The 15,524-nt window shown below is 39.9% G+C and overlaps 1 protein-coding gene across 3 annotated transcripts in view; it reads left to right on the forward strand.

The window, feature by feature from the left end:
* nlgn3a (neuroligin 3a) overlaps positions 1-15,524 on the forward strand; it is a 139,192-nt gene that overhangs the window by 13,173 nt on the left and 110,495 nt on the right. The window lies entirely within an intron of this gene.

A 15,524-nucleotide genomic window follows, 5' to 3' on the forward strand; every position in this document is an offset into this window, starting at 1 on the left:
AGATTATTACTGGATTTAAGATAATGCCATCAGGAATTTTTGTTTCTGATGTTTTGTGGGTTTTCGTCTTCATTCATTCGTATTCAGGCTGTCTCGACGCTAAGTACATCACACCTTCTTTTGATCTTTTTTAGATTGGAAAGCATTGAAGGGAATACCAGCTTCTGAAATGTCAAAGATTTTATGTTAAATAGTTCTTCTTAATATTAAAGTACTATTAATTTCTTAAACGCCTCCTATTAATGGCTGATAGAGGCCATGTAGAGCAGTATTAGTCAGTTTGGTCTTTGTTTATGCTGAAGATGAAGGTCACCCCCTCATTAGAGCAGCAGCATCTTTTTTGATGTTGTGATATACATAGTAATCAAGTGTGGCTCACCTTGCTGTTTACTGTTGACCTTTAGTTAAAAGCACATCACTGTCGGGTTGTTTCAAAACTTAATTATGCTCCCATAAAACTCCTGGCATCATGTGCAGACCTCATTTAATCTTCTGTCATTAGGCTAAAGTAACCCTGCGGTCCCTCTGTAAATAGGACCCCCCCTCCACCACCATGTTCTCAGATCCATTATTTTTTTAGTAGTGTGGGTATATGTGCTTTGGGTTTTGCCATATCAAACACACTTGTGTACATCTCTGCTTCCAGCTTTGTATTCAGAAATTCTGCTTGTCACACAACAATACACTCTGGCGCCTCTCACTTCTCTGCAACTACCAGACATTTGCATGTCAATAACATCATTCTACCACTGTGCTTTTGGCATCTGCGAAATACTCTGCAAGGAAGCCAAGTAGTCGCAGTGTTTGAAAGGAAACATCACAATAATGTGTCGTGTGTTGCCGCTTTCATTAACATGTTATTTTCTCAAAATTCTCCTTGGTTTAATTGTTCATCAATCACAATTAAGGACTCTCAGGCGTATGATTTAGGGCCGCTTAAGAAGAACAGCTAACATTTAAGTACATGTCTCCAGGGAGAAGGTGAAGCTATTTCTAAGCTGCTCTATATGCTGCAGTGGAGTCCCGTTACAGAAACAGCACGCTTGTAGAGACTCTGATGCTTTCAGATCAAAACATTTAAATTGCCGTAATTTATGTTCTCGAAGTAAGTCTTGAGTCGGACATCATATTTTACCTGAATGTGGAATATTGCTGTTTCCAAATTACCGCTGCAAATGTTAAGGTACTTAAGGCATTATTAGCTCATTAATTTAACAAGTAGCATCTGGGTCATGTCTCTGCTTCCTATATGTATAATTCTGTAAGTCGTTCGCACCGAATGATAAAGCTGATCTTTGGATTCTCAGTCAGAGCCGCGGCCTACTTACCTTAAATTACTGCTCTTATTTAGCTCATTAGGCCACGGAGAGATTCATTTTCCCAGCATACTTACAGTATATGTTCATGCAGATGCACAAAGCCACAGTGGTGCCCCAGAGGCCTTCTTCATCTTCGTCTTTTTTTGCAAAAAAAATTAATGAATTTCACATTCTTTTGGACAAGATGATCTGAATTTTTAATCTCCGTCTTGAGAAAACATAATTCAAAATGCAGTGGATGAAAGTGGTGAATTACATGCACTCAGCACAGGACTCCACTGCTTTTCTGAAATGGTGCAATTTTTTTTTTTTTTGGGGGGGGGGGGGGAATCATCTCTTCAAAGCACTGTGGCATTATATGGTTTGCAATGTTTCTGAGTTCTTTTGTTTTTTACTTGTTATTATTTTTTATTGGAAGATGGTGGGTGTTTGGGGCATTTGGAAGAATTTCTTTTGTCTGCTCCTACTGGGAGATATCTACTAATGATTCCTATGTCAAATGTGTATTTTATGCAGTTTGTTACTTTGTTATTAAAACTGTTCTTCTTCTTTAGCCAGTCTTTTGTTGTTTTTTTTAAAGCACTCCTCAGTCTGAGTTCATTTTAATGCGTATTAGTATTTGATACTGGCACTGCAAATGGTTTTTTGTAGGGCAACGAATGAATGGTTGCTTTAACCCAGAGTAGAAGAGTCAATACTGGCCATAGGAGCTGATCCATCTAAGATTTTATAATGTGGTGCCAATGAACTAGGAACCTTGATTGCGAGAGATCAACTCTCTGTTGTAATTACCAGCCAGACCTCAATTAACTCAAAGCAAACCCTCAGTTCAAGTCTATATGTTTGTTAAGTGTTAATAGCTGCTTTAAGAAAAATGTTTCCCCACTCCCATCCACTTAGGCCAGTCTGATAAATGTGCAGAGTACTGCATATTGTTAGATGCATTACTTAAAATGACATACTTTAAGTATTCAATACAGAGTTTAAATTGGAAATAAGCCATTTATCCCCACCAATATCCCCATTAATCTCTATAACTATAATCAATCAGTGCAAATTTAAGCGTTTTCTTCTCAGGCACTAACTGCCAGGGAACTCCAGGACAAGCAGCATTTAGCCAAAAGAGTGCAGCAAAAGTAATACACAGCAGTTCACATTTGAAGCAATGGTCATAAACTTACACTTGCTTTATATACGTAGTGCCATGCCGGTACTGTTCAGGTTCCTTGCTCTTGCCTGAATTTTATTAGGAAAGAATCCCAGAAGGCTAAAAATCCATCCTCTTTTCCACTGTAAGTCAGAAATTGATGTTTGTGCTGCCATGTTATACGTGCTGTCCTCACAGTGGAGGAGATGAAGGAAGCTGTTTGAAATATCTGCTGAATTCTCCTTGGTATGCTCGAGTGGTTCCTCATGCGTTAAAGCAAGCCCAATCACATGAGTTTTCCACTTCACAGATGTAAGATGATTTGACCAACTACAGAAAACAAAACATTCAGAAAAATGTTCGTTGTAGTAAATTGGACATCCCATGGTTGCATTTCTAATGCACTGATTTACTTAGTCAAGTAGCTAAATGACTACCCACCAACCACCTAAATGAGTGATTACATTGTTTTCTACACCAAAATTATAAACACTCAACAGGCATTTTGCGAGGTTCCCCTTTTCAGGTGCTCAGTGAAACAAAATCAGCCAATCTGAGGCAACTCAGTGCATTTAGGCGTATAGATATGATCAAGACAAAATCCTAAAGTTCAAACTGAGCATCAGAGTCAGGAAGAAAGGTGATTAAAGTTATTTTGAATGTGACTGTTCGTGCCAGCAGTAGATCAGCAGCTATTCTCATTAGCATATTGCTAATGAGAATATGATAATTAAGTTGTGTGATCAGCAGATCTACTGGGATTTTCCCACACAACTATCTCTAGGATTTACAAAGATTAGTAAAAAAAAGAAAGAAAAGAATTTCATTTCATTTTTCATTTATTTATTCATTTTCAGGCACAACAAATACCTATATTGAACATAAAATACACAAAACAAAAAACAAAAATTGCCTGAAAAAGGAGTGGGACGAAGAAAACTTATTAAATCCCACCCCTATACTCACTCATCAACAAAAAAAACAATAAACTTCCCGCAGCTACGCCCATCATTGCATACAGACCCATCAACAGCTCCGGGCACATACAAGCATCTAAGCGGCAGCTCGCAACCAACAATTAGAGCCTTCATAACTGAATACAGAATATATAAATTATAAATTGCATTACCACAGGTAACAGGCAGTAATAACTACAAGTAACAAACACACATACATATACATACATATATATCTACACACACAAGTACATATATGTACATACATATGCACACTTTATTTTTTATTTTTTATTTTGGAATCCATACCAGCAATGGTAAGAGAACAGACATTACAGAGCACACTAAAACCCATCATTGAGTATACTGTGACCAGACCAACTGTTTGTAGAGAAATTTAAATCTATGAATATTTTTGCATTGTTTCAATTGTAAACTCAGACTGTTCCAGATTTTCACACCACATACAGACACGCAAAAGCCTTTATGGGTTGTTCGAGTTCTGGGTAATTTGAATTCTCCAAAGCCTCTCACATTATAAACCTTTTCTCGAATTTCAAATCTAGTTTGTAAATTTGCCGGTAAAAGTTTAGTAAAAGCTTTATAAAAAATTATGGATGTATTGTAATTAACCAGATCCTGGAATTTAAGTAACTTTGCCTGAAGAAAGAATTTGTGAGTATGTTCTAGATAACCAGCCTTGTGAATAATACGCAGTGCTCGTTTCTGTACTGTGACTAATGGATTAGTTGTATTTTTATATGTATTTCCCCACACTTCCACACAATATGTAAGATATGGAAGAACCAGGGTACAGTACAGAGTACGAAGTGCATCTTTATCAAGGAATTGTTTCACTTTGTTCAAAACTGCGAGGCTTCTAGAAATTTTGGTTTTTATGTGTCTGACGTGGGGTTTCCATGAAATTTTGTTATCAATTATAACTCCCAAAAATTTGTTTTCACTCACATTATCAATTGGTACACCTTCAATGATAATTGGTAATTCTATATTATATTTTAAATTACCAAAAAACATTGCTTTAGTTTTATTTATATTTAATGATAATTTATTTATGTCCATCCATTTTTTTATTAATTGTAGCTCCCTGTTTACGGTCATTACAAGATCAGTATAATCATCGCTACTGAAAAATATGTTGGTGTCATCTGCGAACAGTATGAGTTTAAGTACTTGAGAAACATCAAAAATATCATTTATGTATACATTGAAAAGTTTTGGTCCCAACACTGACCCTTGGGGAACACCACATGTAATACCAAGTTTCTCTGAATGGTAATGCCCTATGCTAACATATTGTTCCCGACCCGTTAGGTAACTTTTTAACCAGTTACCAGCTTTCCCTCGAATACCATATCTTTCCAATTTATCCAGTAAAATTGAGTGATTGATTGTGTCGAAGGCCTTTTTGAGATCAACAAAAATACCAACTGCATATTTATTTTTATCCAGTGTATCAGTAATTTCTTCTACTGCCTCAATTATCGCCATTGAAGTGGTTCTTTGCGTTCTGAAACCATACTGACCAACATTTATTATTTGATGTTTTTCAAGGAATTTTTCTAATCTTGAATTAAAAAGTTTTTCTAGAACTTTTGAGAATTGAGGCAGTAGAGAAATAGGCCTATAATTGGTAAAACTGTGTTTGTCATTACTTTTATATAGTGGTATTACTTTCGCAATTTTCATTTTTTTTGGAAAACAACCGGACTGAAATGATAAATTACAGATATATGTTAAGGGACTAGCAATATTCAGAATAACCTGTTTAACTACAGACATATTTATGTCATGATAATCCATTGAAGACTTACTTTTACATTTTAATGTGATATTTATTACTTCTTGCTCATTTGTAGCTGAGAGGAACAGTGAAAAGGGATTTGATTTTATATTACTGATATTTTCATTTTTATGACACGGGATGTCCGCTGCTAGTTCTGGGCCAACATTTATGAAGAATTTATTGAACCCATCGACAATATTACTCATGTTGTGATTTTCACCATTTGCATCAGTAAAATATTCAGGATATGATGTTCCAGAAGATCCTTGTTTAATTAAGTTGTTTAACACATCCCAAGTTCCTTTTATATTGTTTTTATTTTCATATAATCTTCTTTTATAATAAAGTTGTTTGCTCGTTCTTATAATATCAGTCAATTTATTTCTATATGCTTTATATCTTTGTTCCACTTCTTTTGTTTTTACTTTGATAAACTGTTTATACAGATTGTTTTTCTTTTTGCAAGCATTAATAATTCCTTTTGTGAGCCAAGGACTTTTTATCTTTTTTTTCTTTGTCATGTGTTCGTTTACAGGACAATGTTTATTGTACCACATAGTAAAAATATCTAGAAAATTATCATAAGCCTTGTCCACATCTGACTCTTCATACACCGAACTCTAATCTTGTTGTGCTAAATCGAAATTGAAGGCATGAATTGCTTCTTCATTTATTGTTCGCTTTGCTATCATGATCTTGGTATCTATTTTTTTTAAATCACAGTCACACAAAGTAAAAACTGGTAAGTGGTCAGTTATATCACAGACAAGCAGGCCACTATTAATTTGGAAATCCATGACATTAGTAAAAATATTGTCAATAATAGTGGCGCTATGTGATGTTATTCTGCTTGGCTTTGTTATTGTTGGATATAGTGATAAGCTGTACATTGTGTCAGTAAAGTCATCAATGGCTTTTAACCTTGTTGGATTTAGCAAATCAATGTTAAAATCACCACAGATAAATAGTAATTTTTGGTTCACCGAAGCAAACGTTTTTTCTATCCATTCATTAAAAGTGTCAATACTTGAACTGGGTGTCCGATATATGCAACTTATTATAACATTTCTCTTTTTTTCATTCATAATCTCAATAGTCAAACATTCCAAAATTCCATCAATAGCCATAGACATAGTTGTTACAACATTATATTTTATAGAGTTATGAACATATATAGCAACCCCGCCGCCCGCCTTATTTAATCTATTCATGTATTTTAAATCATATCCATTCAAACAAAAATCTATTCCTTTATCGACATTGAACCAAGTTTCAGTGATGGCTATAATACTAAAGGGGCGAGAAAATTGTTGCAAATAGTCCTTAATGAAATCAAAATTAGAGTACATACTTCTGCTGTTAAAGTGAATTAATGAGAGCTTCCCGTCTAGGTTAATTTCTTTTTCATATTGTTCCTGAGTGAAATAATTACAATTTTTAACAAAAGAAGAGAGAAAGTTACTTTCAGAATCTATTTCTGGATCTATTATATTATGCTCCTTATATTCACAATCTAGATCAATTACTTTCTGTTGAAGAACTAATTTCAACGTGTCCATGTCATTTCCTGGTGTAATTGATACATTGGTGTCAGTTATACTTGTCCAGATCCTCCATGTTCCTCACTATCAGTACTTTTGCCTCTTCTGGTGTCCCGTTTAGCTTAATGAAAATCTTACAGTTTGTTACCCATGTATGTTGTATTTTACCGTTCTTCTTCAGTTGCCTTGCCTTCCTCGCGATGTCTGCGTTTTTTCGTGTCAGATGCTCATTAATGAAAACGTCCGTGCCTTTCAGTTTGCGTCCTTGTTTCAGCAGTGCGACCTTGTTCTTCCGATTGACAAATCTCATAACGACGGCCGGCGGTCTGTCACTCCTCCTGGGCAGTGAGTGACATGCTTCTATGTGCTCCAGGTCCATCTCTATCCCCTTGCTTTGGAGGAAGGACGCCACCTGTTGCTCCACCGAGCGGGTCTCCTCGTCGCTGGGCTCCCCGACGTTCCCGGCCACCGCGCTCGCGTACGAGCGCGGCTTGATTTTAATACCGCTGATGACCACGTCGTTCGTACGGGTGCACTGCTCCAGCTCATCCACCCGCCGCTCGAGATCCATGATCCGTCTGTCCTTCTCGGCATTTTGGAGGCGTAGCTGTTTTACCTCCTCCAGAAGCCCCAGAAGCAGCTCCTGCTGTGCCCTGACTGCGGCCACGTCTCCGCACAGCGCTCCGAGGGAGGTTTTAATGTCCTCAACCTCCTCTGGTGTTGGGCCTTTCTTGGGTGGCATACTGAAGCGAGAGCACGAGGCGGCCACCACGAAGGACCCGGAAGCGGAATTTCTGATGATGGCGCCTGGCTAGGCCTGCTGGCTGATGGTGGAGCCTGGCTGTGGCCTGCTGGCTGATGGTGGAGCCTGGCTGTGGCCTGCTGGCTGATGGTGGAGCCTGGCTGGGTCTGCTGGCTGTGGCCTGCTGGCTGATGGTGGAGCCTGGCTGTGGCCTACTGGCTGATGGTGGAGCCTGGCTGTGGCCTGCTGAGCCTGGCTGTGGCCTGCTGGCTGATGGTGGAGCCTGGCTGTGGCCTGCTGGCTGATGGTGGAGCCTGGCTGGGTCTGCTGGCTGATGGTGGAGCCTGGCTGTGGCCTGCTGGCTGATGGTGGAGCCTGGCTGTGGCCTGCTGAGCCTGGCTGTGGCCTGCTGGCTGATGGTGGAGCCTGGCTGTGGCCTGCTGGCTGATGGTGGAGCCTGGCTGGGTCTGCTGGCTGATGGTGGAGCCTGGCTGTGGCCTGCTGGCTGATGGTGGAGCCTGGCTGTGGCCTGCTGAGCCTGGCTGTGGCCTGCTGGCTGATGGTGGAGCCTGGCTGGGTCTGCTGGCTGATGAAGTTCAAGTTCAAGTTCAACTTTATTGTCACTTCAACCATATACAGTTTAAAAATACACAGTGAGGCGAAACAACGTTCCTCCAGGAACCAAGGTGCTACAAGACAAGTTAGTGCAAAAAAAATAATAATATATAATATATCTAGTAATAATATTGTGCAAAAGAGCATTTACAGGTTGGTGTGTGCGATGGTTTGGTGGTGTAGGTCAGTGTGTTTGCGCTTTGTGTTGGTTAGTCAATCCAGTCTCAATGTTTTGAGGTATTTGAGTTAAGCTGAGTGATAATGTTAGTGTATTTGTGTGTGTGCGTGTTTATCAGTCAGTCCCTTTTTGCTGAGGAGACGGATGGCTTGTGGAAAAAAGCTGTTGCACAGTCTGGATGTGCGTGCCCGAATGCTTCGGTACCTTTTTCCGGATGGCAGGAGTGTAAAGAGTGTGTGAGAGGGGTGTGTCCGATCAGCCACAATGCTGGTGGCTTTGCGAATGCAGCGTGTGGTGTAGATGTCCTCAATAGAGGGTAGAGAGACCCCGATGATCTTCTCTGCTGTTCCCACTATCCGCTGTAGGGTCTTGCGGTCTGATATGGCACAGCTCCCAAACCAGACAGTGATGCAGCCGCTCAGGATGCTCTCAATAGTTCCTCTATAGAAGGTGGTCAGGATCGGTGGTGGAAGCCGGGCCTTTCTCAGTCTTCTCAGAAAGAAAAGACGCTGTTGGGCTTTCTTGTGCAGGGAGCTGGTGTTGAGGGACCAGCCGAGGTCCTTCTCCAGGTGTACGCCCAGGAATTTGGTGCTGTCAACGATCTCCACAGAGGAGCCGTTGATGCTCAGCGGTGAGTGGTCGCCTCGTGTCCTCCTAAAGTCAACAACCATCTCTTTTGTCTTGTCAACATTCAGAGACAGGTTGTTGTCCTTACACCAGTCCGTTAGTCTCTGTACTTCCTCTCTGTACGCTGACTCGTCGTTCTTGCTAATGAGACCCACCACGGTCGTGTCATCAGCGAATTTAATGATGTGATTTGAACTGTGTGTTGCTACACAGTCATGAGTCAGCAGTGTGAACAGCAGAGGACTGAGCACACAGCCTTGTGGGGCCTGTTTTCAGAGCGAAAATGTCTTCTTGATGCCAGAGGTCAGAGGAGAATGGCCAGAGTGCATCAAGCTAGGAAGCTTGGTCTCAAAGCAGTTGGACTACAGCAGCAGAAGAGCACATTAGGTACTACACCAGTAAGCTAAGAACAGGAAACCGAGGCTACCATTGCCACAGGCCTCATAAAAGTTGGGCAAAAGAAAACTGGAAAGCATCCCCCAATAAGTCACGATTTCTGCTGCAACATTTGGATGGTAGTGTGAGAATTTGGCATCCATCCTTGTATCAACAGCTTAGGCTGTGATATGATGGTATGGTGGTGGTGGTATAACGGTATTGGGATATTTTCTTGGTAACACTTTTGACCAATTAATACCAAGTGAATATCATTTAAACACCACAGCATACCTGAGTATTTTTGCTAATGATGTCCATCCCTTCATGTCCCCTGTGATCACATCTTCTAATGACTGCTTTTGGAAGCATAAAGCTCCATGTCACAAACCCCCAAACAACCGCAGACTGGCTTCCTGAAGATGACAATGAATTCGTTGTACTCAGCTGTTATCAGATCTTAACACCTTTGCGAGGTGGTGGAATGGGAGACTGGTATCATGAATGTGCACCCAGCAAATCTGCAGCAAGTCTGTGACTCGTTCATATCAATAGGGTCTAAAAATTCTGAGAAATGTTTCCAGAACTTAGGTTAAATCTATGTTATAATGAATTAAGGTTGTTCTGAAGGCAAAAGGAGATCTGAATGAGTGAGATGTGCCTTGCTAGTAAAAGGGATAGTGACGAGTATAATATGTGTTTTTAGAATAATGATAAGCATTTAAGTGTATGTTGCATATTGCTAATGAGAATATGTTATGGTGTGTGACTTTGCCTGCAACAAAGGCATCTTCAACTTATAAGATCAACCTTAATACGTAATTACACAGTTATGCAGTGAAGAGTGAAAAGCATTATATAAACAAAATCACAGGATTTTAATTATTATTGTTACGGTCAAAGACTTAACTGAGGCCACCTTCATCTTCTGCTCTTTGGTAAGCAATGCTATGAAACTGTGTTGGCAGGGTGATGGAAACTGCACACAAAAGACTTTGTCAAGAGAACAGATCTCTCCCTGCAATCGGCATCTGTGGGAGCTTGGATAATGAGTATGCCATGTGTAAAGTCTTAATGTGTTTACATACAGCTAGATTAGAGACGGACCCAATACTTGCCCCTGCGGTTTCTCAACGAATCCCTGTGGGCTTCTTGAGTGATTAGCTACTTTAAGATTTTTCAGTAGGAGTGTCTTGTGGGACTCTGTAGGGGATCAATAGGAGTTGGGATGATGAACTGTTTGGGAAAGTTACGTATATATCATTTTTTTTTAATGTAAACTCCTCCGTCCTTTCCCATCTAATTGAGATGGTTAGCTCTGATTAATATTCCTGTACCCCCACATATTGTTTCCCACATCATATTACTTACTAAACTGTATCTGACACTCAGAGGCATACACACACACACACACACACACATTCAAGTGAAAGAGAGAGAGGGAATATAGATGTAAGAATGGGCTCTCTGCCTCGACTCGCAGCTTTAAAACTTCTAGATCAAATCTGTCCCTATCATTTAAGTCTCGAAGAGCAAACAGTTGTTTCAAGCACCGTCAGCAGTTAACAGAATGGCCATTATTTATTTGCTGTGCAGCCGCAGAATTCATCTCAACACATGCTCACCTGGAATCTGTCTTTATTTGGCTTGCCAAGCCGATCTTCCTGCGTTACTTTGGCTGCTCGGCTGGTAATGATAGTCATGGACACCTTTATCCAGCACTTAGGAGAAGGGGTGGAGACGCACAGCTTAGCAGGTGGCCACAGCCGCACCATTGTCGTCTCCCATTTGCTTCTTTAAAAATATGTCAGCATCACCGCGGTGATTAGCAGTCAGTATGTGCCGCATTTTTGTCCTTGATTTAGTGCCAAATCTCCTAAGTAATAATGACTGCACAACTCTGTGTCTGACGAAAAAAGGAAGAGAAGGGAAGAGTGGCCCCTTATTGCTCACTACACTGGTTCCCAGCAGGAGCCTTATGATGCCGCAGTTTGATTTTGACATTTTGTGAATGTTGTTTCTGAAACATGCCAATCTCATTGATTTAATATGGCATGCTATTTTTGTCGAGCCCAGGAGCTTATGTAAAGAGTGTGTCTGTGAGCTAACACATGCACAGTGCATACATTCATCACTGATTTTGGTGTGTAAAGATCCCTTGCATATTTGAAACAAACATGTGTAAGCAGACCATTTAGAGAGATATGTATTTTCCACAGTATTGAAAACAAAGAGACCAGAGAGTAATCCTGTCATAAAAAGAGCTTGTCTGAAAAAGTGGCCTTAGCATCTTTTGGTAGCACAAATCAAAGGTGAAGACAATTTTAACAAGTTCAAGCTAAAGTTACCACCTGGATACTTTGGTCTGCTTTCCATTATATTGACTGTTCCTTAAAAGAACAAGAGTTTTGTCTATAAAATAGGATTAGCTCATTCAGTATAATGATTTAAATGTCCGCTCATTATTTATTTACTTATTTTGCCCATCCTTTCGTGACAATGCCAAGGTATTACAATGATTTACATAATTATCCAGGTAGCACACAACATTGCTGTTCGTTGATAGACAAGCTCTGCCTGAGTTTTTGAAAGTTTTCCAAATGGCATAGGCTCCAGCCCCCGTGCAACCCTGAATTTGATAAGTGGCAGAGGATGGATGGATGGATGAATGGATGGATGGATGGAAAATAGTAGCACTCTGTCTTAGATTTTTGCTCCTCCCTCTGGTTGACCATGAGCATGTTATGTCACACGGGTAATCAAATGTGCAACTCAGAGAATCTGAGTTGAATTGGCTATCTTCGATTGATGCTTTAAAACACTGACCTTCAGTGGGCTGCCCTAATCATTTTTTTGCATCACATTACATTGTCCCTCGGTTTCCATGTAACAGCGCTGCATTTGTAATCACTGATTACACCCTCTGAGGGCGGGATGGCTCACTTCATTTGAAGTTAGATGTTCCAGAAGACTAATGCAGCTTTTGTGAATGCTTTTGTTGCAGACTAGTTACTATAATAACAGAGTGTGGCGAGTCAGATGCCCCATCTACTCAGAACTCTTATTGGTTCCTTTTTTATCAGAGTCCATTCAGCCTCTCTCTAAGGGATGTCGGAGCGTAGGAGTACATTTGGCTCAGACTTTTATTGCGATGCAGAAATCTCTCTGCTGTAGGAGAACAAAGGGTCTTCTACAGTAAGTGTGCACGGCTCTGGACTCAGACCAATATAAAGAGAAATAAAATGTGTTTTTTTTTCTCTTCTATACATGAGATCTGTACTCACATGATGCACCAGTGTGGCCATTTTGAATAATGCTAAATATGATTTGGACTGCCAGAAATTTCGCATGTCCCATTAATCAGTCACTGGAGAATTGGGGAGGAGGGTGTTTAATGGCATGTACTTGGTGGAGTGCCGTCTTGCATTAAGGGCTAATAACCTGACTTAGAGTCAGCACAGCACCCACCTACCCATCCTCCCCCCCTCCTTCCGCCTCCATCACTCCAGCTGTATTTATTACGGGCTGCAAGGCCACAGTGATGAGACGATCAATATTTCTGGGATGATGAGGGAGAACTCATGCAATCGCTCTCTCTCTCTGTTTCTCCCTTGGCAGTGCTTCAGCAGGTAGAGAGATCAAAGCGGAGGACCTCTGAGATGCTGTTGGAGAAGAGACTGATGAAGTCCTCTGTGCTGTGTGTCCTCTAAACACACACACTCCATCACAGTGTCCTATGTCCTTGCTATGTCCTGATTAAAAAGTTTGACCTGATGTATTTTATCTTGACTAGAATTAGTCCCATCACTCCTATTCTCAGACGGTGTGAGAAAATCCAAACAGAAAATACTTCATTTAAAATTGCGATGGAAAATTGACTATCTGTGTCTGCAAATGTGTGAATGGATGGCCTTTATGAAGCCTCCTTTGTCAAGCATTTCTGTTTTTTCAGGGAATCAATATGTGGAGCTTTTTTGTGGCATAACTTGAAATCAAACACAAATCATGTGCAATTGAAGCAGAAACTGTTTTTGAAAAACAACCTGACATATAGGCCTGGTCATTAGCTTTCTGTCATTAGAATTTAATAGTACTTAAATACTTAGCTTTAATGCAATGTATCCTGCTGTTATGAAGATTAGAATACTAGGAAAAATCTGTTTTAGAAGTAGTTTCATTGGTATTTATTTGACCTTGTGGTAATTTAAGAGTATAGTTTGTGGTGCTTTTGTTTTTTTTAAAGGATGTCGACATTTTATTGGTATTAATAGGCTGAATATGAATAAGGTGGAGTGATTGTTAGACATACAGCAAATTTATTTTAGTGTATCTCTAAAATATATATCTATATAGTAGGATTTTGCACAAGGCTGTTGTGTTAAATAGACAACAAATCACTTTTAAAAACAGGAAAAAATATCATCAGCAAGCTGCTGTGCATATTTACGGTATAATGCACTATTTTTTCTTCGGCGAACACAAGAGCAAACGTTAAGCTTAAATAATTTATTTAAGTGCTGTTATTTTGAGTTTAGTTGTGTTTAAGCTTTAATTACTGGAGATGCAGAGCATGGTTTCTTGGTCAAGAAAATAAGCCACAATGACCAAAACACTTAGCAGTTGGTTAGTTCTCGTCTTGAATATGGCAGCATTCCCATAACGGTGCGGTGTAAAGAGCGGAGGGAGTGTAGCGAAGGTGATTTCTTGTCTTAGTTCAAGTACATGTTATTAGATTTTACAGTAATAAACTTTTCTGTATGGTTGCAAGCAAGCTATCAAAACTATAATGTTAGACTTGTATTGTACTGTGATTTTTCTATTCTTTTACAGTTATAAGCTGTTGATATAGAAAACAATAACTGCAAAATAGCAGTTCAAATTTGATCGCTGTAGCTGCTGGTGCTTTGCTGTTAGTTAATGGGGAAATTTGTAGTTTTTATTTGTCATGCTTTTGCAGGTTAGTTCTTATAGTGCTGTGTTTTAACAGTATCTGATTATGTTCAAGTGTTTCACATTAGCTCGGCCTTTGAATGCTGTGGAATTGGTTTATTGCAGGTCCATGTCTTGTGTAAAATTTACATAATAAACAAAATGTTTTATATAAAACACACACACACATATACATATATATACATGAATGAAGTGAGATAGGTTTTCTGCTTCTGGTACAGGGATCCTACTGAGCAGTGACCCGACTTTGCCAGAATGGCTTTTTTAAAATTTTGAAGCCTTTTCCACCATCCCCCCCCCCCAGCAATGAATACCTTTTAGTCCCCACACTGGATATGGATGGGTTTTTTTCGTGTATTATCATTTAACAGGGACTCTGTGTGCCACAATCTCTGAGCAGAATTGTCCAGCACACATGTTCCATTTATCCAAGTGTTATTGAAAGTGGCCTGATTTTGAGTATTTACTAAATATGTGCATGCACGTATGCATTATGTTTTTGATCTGAAGTGAGGTTTTGCATATACAACTAAGCATATAGATTTCACCGGCAGACTGTCTGCTGATCCACAGCTGCGGCGGATGGTAATAGCTGCCTAGCGATAACAGCACCTCCAGAAACGTCAGGATTGGTTTCTCTCAGCGGTTAGGTGCCCTCCAACGGCTGCTGATACATTATAAATCATTTACACAGTCATTTTGGAATGCAATATCCTCCTCTAAATGCTGGCTTTTCTTCTCCATTGTTATTAGAGCAAACTCTGCAGTAGGCACACAAGGTTGAGAGGGACCCTAAGCCACAGAAATTGAAAATTGATCAAGCAGCGTGGGAAGGTGTTGTTACTGGTTCACCCTGGGACTGTTGATTAGCATTTGCAGCGCTGTCACTGGAGGGACCTGCTGCCTGTAGCGAACATCCTCCCCTCCCCCCTTTTGTGTTCATCCCAAAAAGTGATCTCTTGAATAAGCAAACAATGAGAATGACATTTAATTTATACCTTGTGCATAACTACTCCAAAGGGCTACGCAGTGAAAAGGCTGCCAACATTAAAAATGACATGAAATTTTTAGCGTGTTATTATGCGTGTGTGACTCCCACTGCTAGTTTTACCACTGCCTTTTGTCTAAATATTAACCGTTAATATAAACGTCAGACTGTAAAGTAGAGAATAATTACCTAATGACAGCTGATGGCTTTCACACTTCAATTGTCCTGTTAGCATTATTTGGTACATCTTGACAAGTTACCCAACACTTAATTGCAATA

This window comes from Maylandia zebra, linkage group LG2, assembly GCF_041146795.1.
Source record: "Maylandia zebra isolate NMK-2024a linkage group LG2, Mzebra_GT3a, whole genome shotgun sequence".
Taxonomy (NCBI): domain Eukaryota; kingdom Metazoa; phylum Chordata; class Actinopteri; order Cichliformes; family Cichlidae; genus Maylandia; species Maylandia zebra.